Genomic DNA, 6,255 nt, shown 5'->3' with positions numbered 1-6,255 from the left:
ACTCTGACGTAAAAACGGTCGGTCGGGACGTATTCGAAATAACCGTGGAATGTACGTATATCCATGGGGAACGTTAAACGGCCGGTCCTCGAGCGTTTAACGCGCATTGACCACATGGTTTGCCTTCGCCTTGTCAACGTGTCGTCCCTGGGCCCGGTGAACTTTACGCTGCCGGTTCGTTAAAGCTCCCGCGCCGCGGCCCTACGGGAAGTTAAAGAGCAGCAGTTACACGCATTCCAGCCCTCCTAATGCCGAAAGTTTAAACGGACAAGAAGTACGACGAGGAGAGATGGTTTGCCGTTTTCGGCCTCGATTCCTCCCCGTCCCAAATTAGTCTTCTTGTACGTTGACGATTTAATATTTGTTACCACGCGGCACACTGTCTTTCTGTTTTAATCCTTTGTTACCCGAGACAAAAGAGAAAATTAAATTCCTTTATTGTAATTATGGCCCTTTTGATTGACATCCATTTTTTTCTTAAAATTCCGAAGCGTGTAATGAGATTTACATAGCTTCGCATACAACGGACCCATACATCGGCGCTATCTTTGACAACACACGATTAAAAAGTATTCCGTGTACTCGCTATCAAATGGAGATAAGCTTAAGCCTGCGAACACCGGGCGCGCTTCTGTTCAGCGGCGAAAAAGGCCTCCTCGAGAGATCGCAATCGAATGGAAATAAATAACGTCTCGTGTCTCGGCGTATTTGTACTTCTAACGAGCGTGACAATGTCGGGACACCTTGCGCACTTTGATTCGTTGGCAGTCAGCTGCCGGCGGGTCTGTCGTGGCCCACTTGTCAATCGTTACTGGCTGAAAAAGACAGCTCCGCGGGACGGTAATCTATGCAACTTCAGCCAAAAAACACCTGTGCCCCCGACGCGAACAGTTGACGGACAGAGGTGTTCGGACTCGTTATGGAGATAATTCCCTAGTGACCCGTTTAGAGATAATGCAAACCAGAGCAGGTTGAATGCTTTGAGAAAGTTTCGGGAACATTGAAGTAGTTACATTGACGGTAGAACCGGTTGAAACTGGAGCACCAGTTAGAAGACGAAGAAGGTGTCGATGCACTTGGTACATTTAGCTTCGATGACAAAAAACAAGTGTGTCTATTCCTATTTTTCTTTTCATACTTTGAAATTATTTGATGAAATAATATTTTGTAAGATGAAAATAATTGTTCTGAAAAAAAGTGAACTTTCATTGTAGGCGTCTAGTGGAGGGGAGAGGGTTTCGTCTAGCGAGGGAACCGCTAGGTGGCGGCGAGATGATCGGTGACAGTGTTCTCGCAAGTGGTCGCCCGGCATGCAGTTCGAATATACAGGGTGATTCTCTCGCTGCTGGACACAAAGGAACACTGGCGAGAATGAATCCCTATTGTCACGTTCCAGTGGGGACCTACCCGGGCCGAGACGACTCTGTATGTGTACGCGGACCTCTTCGTGGTGCGGTCAAGGGGTTCATTGTCGCCAGTTCCTTTGTGCCCAGCAGCGAGAGAATCACCCTGTATAGGAGTTCCGAATTGCGGTATGATAGGTGTCTGGGGCAGGGATCGTCTGTTGTCAGCCCCACTGACGAGTCTGACAGACGAAACGCCTTTTCCTCTCCTCTCGTACATCATGAATCTTTGAGAAATTCCACGTTTCTCATCTAAGTGCGTTCGAGGTCGGTAAATTTACGAGCCACGTGCAGATGTTGAAAATCGCAAAAGGAAGAATGTTGGCGTGTAAAATAGTTAAAGGGCCAGCTAATAAGACACCACTTAAGTAGATACACCTATACGATAGTCTCGTACGTGTCGATAGAGTTTCTTGCACGACAGGAGCCGCGACTTTTCGATGGTGACTTATGAGACAGTAAATCTTCGCCGTAAGGGGATACGGGGAATCGGTATCCGAACGAGCACGAGTGAGAAATACCTGAGATTACTGGTCCGATCGGTTCGATGGCAGGCGTTCTCGGCATCCGATGGCAAAAGCAAGAATTATTGCTCACTCTGAGCGGAGGATCCGCGGGATCGGTCGCACATCCGCCGCGAGGATCTTACTAGGAAAACGCAGCAGAACCTGTGATTGCTTGTGAAATCAATATGGCGGCGACCATCAATCGAGGTAATTGACAAGGTAATTGGCGCGGTTTCATACCTCGGCGTAGCGGCGCGCACAATACGCAGAAAAAGCACCGGTCAACGAAATAACGCATATAGGGAAAGTTGTCGCGCGACTTCGAATGCTTCTGCACCTCCACGCGGTTGGTTCTTCTTTCTACTTTTATATTATTTATTTTCTGTTAATCAACCTGGCATACGAGTTTTAACGTAACAATTCATTTCTAATGCTTTCTTCTTTCATTAGTGTCCTTACTAAACCAAAATTACTTCTTCAGTATTAATCTTGAAAGCATAAGTGAAAATAAATAATTTTTTAAATGACAAATATAATAGGATAATGTATATAATGATTGATCATTTTTCTAAAAAAGTAAGAAATATATTCAAATACGTTTCTTAACCCTACAATTCTAATTTAATTCTGTACTTCGTATCATTTTCATTTTCCAAATTTTATACTTCTAATACATGAAACTTTTGTGTACAAAAATAACATATTTAATTTCGATTACTGTCCTTGCACATGTTTTGTTAATGGGGGTCTTAAATATGACACTGAATTCTAATTTCTATTTCAATATAGAAATTCGATTTTTAAATAACGAATGTTTCCTAATACTCTCTTTGAATTTAAATCAAATTGACATAGTAGATATTTATACGAAACATTTACGGGGAAACGAAACGAGAAAGAGATCAACAGAAACGAACGCACCGGATATAGACAACTGAAAAAAGAAAACACGGTGGACCCTCGATTAATTGACAAAGCGTTCGTCGACGTAGGAAGCAATTTCATTGACACTCGAGCCCCCGATTGCCGACGGATGGATCCAATCGTCAAAGAAAGCATGGATTTTTCCGCGTCCGTTCACGAACCGTCCTGAACCCGAAGCGGCTTTCTGCTAGCCCGGAAGCACGCTTTAATATCCGCTTATGACGGCTATGTTTCACGGTCTGAGACACCCACTCGGCCCCATTCCGCCCCATCAACCCCCATAGTGCGTTTAATTTACGTGTTTTCGCGAGTTATTCGTCCCCACCTTGGCCAACCCTCGTCGAAGGGGTCGGTCGTCATGGCGACGACGAGCGTTCCGACGCCCAATCGTGGGGCGCCTACGATGTCGGCGTCAGCCCTACGAAGCCGTGGAAAGACGATAATAATTGATGGCGAGCAACGACGAAGGGAAAGACAGAAGGGTGAACGGAAGGAAGGGTGGAGAGAAGGAAGGGCGTGTATCGAACAGAGTCGGTGGTGGTTTTCGTTCTTTCTTCACCGCGATGGGGCGAGCGAAATCGGCACCCTCGAGATTTCTGTTATTAAGCGGACTGCCCTCTAAAGTTGGATTTCATTTAGTCGAGTAATTCCGTACTTTCGAGCGGCTGGAATAGCCTCCTTTTTCGATTATTTGTTTACTCTGCTGGATAGGTTAATTGTTTCTCCTTTCATGCTTGCCTGAAAGCATGTTCTTGTTATCAAAAAACGAAAATATTAGAATAGGAGTTTTATCTTTGCAGGAATTACTATACTTTGTTCAATAATTTATATTTATTTTTTGGAGAAAAGTCCATAGGTACATAGGTCACCTTAATACTGTAAAATAGCACTTTTCTAAATGTCCTAATAATGGAGAAATTTTTCTTCATTTGGAATAATCCTTCCTTTTAATAATGCGGATATATGTCTGTGAGTGACGCTGAACTTGAATTAAAAATTCAAAGTAAAGATTATTTGCGTTAACTTTAAGACGTTTGTTGAATGATGACTACTTGATTAGCGCCAGTGTTGGCCGTGGGGTTTTAGTCAGTAAGAATCTGACACTCCCCCGCCGCTTTCCCACAGGGGTCGGTGGGGGGTCTTATGCAAGATTTCCCCACGTTAAAAAAAAAAAAAAAAAAATCCTATACATCTCTGCTTTCTTACATTCCTGCATCCCTTACATCCCTGCATTCCTTACATCCCTGCATCCCTTAAATCCCTACATCCCTGAATCCCTGCATCCCTCACATCCCTGAATCCCTTGCATCCCTACACTCTTTTCATCCCTACACTCTTTTCATCCCTACATTCTTTTCATCCCTACATTCTTTTCATCCCTACATTCTTTTCATCCCTGCATTCCTAACATCCCTGCATTCCTAACATCCCCGCATTCCTAACATCCCCGCATTCCTTACATCCCTTTATCATTTACATTCTTGAAAAGACGCTTTCGGCGTTCGTAACAGCGCCCTCTAGTGGAGAAAAAAAGAACTAAAGAACAAATAAATTTAGCGCCATCTGGTTTTTAAAAAAGGAACTAAATCAAGCAGAGATTTTGGCCCTCTAGCGGCAAAAATGCGAACTAAAATCTCGACCTCGAATCAGCGCCATCTGGTTTTCGAAAAAGGAACTAAATCACGCAGAGATTTTGGCCCTCTAGCGGCAAAAATGCGAACTAAAATCTCGACCTCGAATCAGCGCCATCTGGTTTTCGAAAAAGGAACTAAATCACGCAGAGATTTTGGCCCTCTAGCGGCAAAAATGTGAACTAAAATCTCGACCTCGAATCAGCGCCATCTGGTTTTTGAAAAAGGAACTAAATCACGCAGAGATTTTGGCCCTCTAGCGGCAAAAATGTGAACTAAAATCTCGACCTCGAATCAGCGCCATCTGGTTTTCGAAAAAGGAACTAAATCACGCAGAGATTTTGGCCCTCTAGCGGCAAAAATGTGAACTAAAATCTCGACCTCGAATCAGCGCCCTCTGGTGGCAAAAAAAGGAATTAAATTTTGCAAAAATTTCATTATTTTTCACGTGACTTTACTTACCTTTACTTACCTTTACTTACCTTTACTCGAACCAGTGGCCATAAGTATTTTATTTATAATATATTTATTACAAGGGTTGAAAGGATACAAGAGATACAGGGAGAATTAAGGAGTGTAAGGTATACAGAGATGTAAGGGATGCAAAAATATAAGGAATACAAAGACATAAAGGGTACAAAGATGTAAGGGATGCAAAAATGTAAGCGATACAAAGATATAAAGGGTACAGAGATGTAAGGGATGCCGAGGTATAAGTAATGCCGGCATATACGAGATACAGGAATATAGGGAATGCAGTGATATAAGGGATACAGGGATGTTAAGTATCCAAACTTATGCTCATTAATCACCTTAATCTGCATGGTTGATCTTTCAGACGATGTTGCAACCATATGACATTTGACAAAATGTTTCTCAGAATTTCTTGAAACTCATTTAATTAAGTTTCCCTCTCCTAGCATAAATTAATCCTAACTTACTGTCTAGAGTAGTTGAAAGCTCTCTGCAATTATTATAAATCTTGGTTTTTGAGAACACTTTGTCGTCGATGTAAGATCTAGTAATTAATGCTAGCTTAATAGGACCGGCTGTAATTTCGACGAACGAGTGACTCACATTTGCACATTACCCGCACGCTTCGAATTGGCAACGAGTCAAGGAACATCGTACGCATTTGCACGTACCCGTGCACGCGTTGCACTTTAAGTGCACTTATTGTTAGTAACGCTAGTAGAACAATGTGACTTAAATAGTGACGAATGCTCGCGGAAGCTCGTACGTGTATTGCTTTAGATGTCATCCCTCGAGCAATGTACAAAATTAAGTCATACATAATTAATGAATACAAATCAAAGAATCTGTAAACAAGCTTATAGTGAAAATTAGCATAAATTCCATCAGTAACTTTAAAATAAATTTTCAATCAACAATTACTAATTATACAGTTGTTAATTCCTAATCATTTTATTGACATAAAAGCATACTTTTAACTGATAACATATCAAAATACACGTTATAAAAGTCCTGAAAGTCAGTAAATTTCAAATATAATCCACAAGATCCTGAAACAATACACCAAACCTTGGATCACAGATTTCCCGAATGGTTCCTGAATCACATTATTCGACATTCGACATTATTAAAACAATAGAAAAATTTTACCAATAGATTGGAACACAGCCCCCACAGCCCTGAATCAAAAGCATCCTCCTACCCCGACTGCAATCGAAGGCAACATCATCGACCTAGCCCAAAGTCTGGAAGGAAGCACGTGGACAGGAAGTCTTGGTCCAAGAATCGAATCTGTTGGTCAGGAATCGATGCATTCGT

Source organism: Osmia bicornis, chromosome 2, assembly GCF_907164935.1.
Source record: "Osmia bicornis bicornis chromosome 2, iOsmBic2.1, whole genome shotgun sequence".
In the NCBI taxonomy this organism is placed as follows: Eukaryota; Metazoa; Arthropoda; class Insecta; order Hymenoptera; family Megachilidae; genus Osmia; species Osmia bicornis.
Note: the sequence above shows the minus strand (reverse complement) of the source record.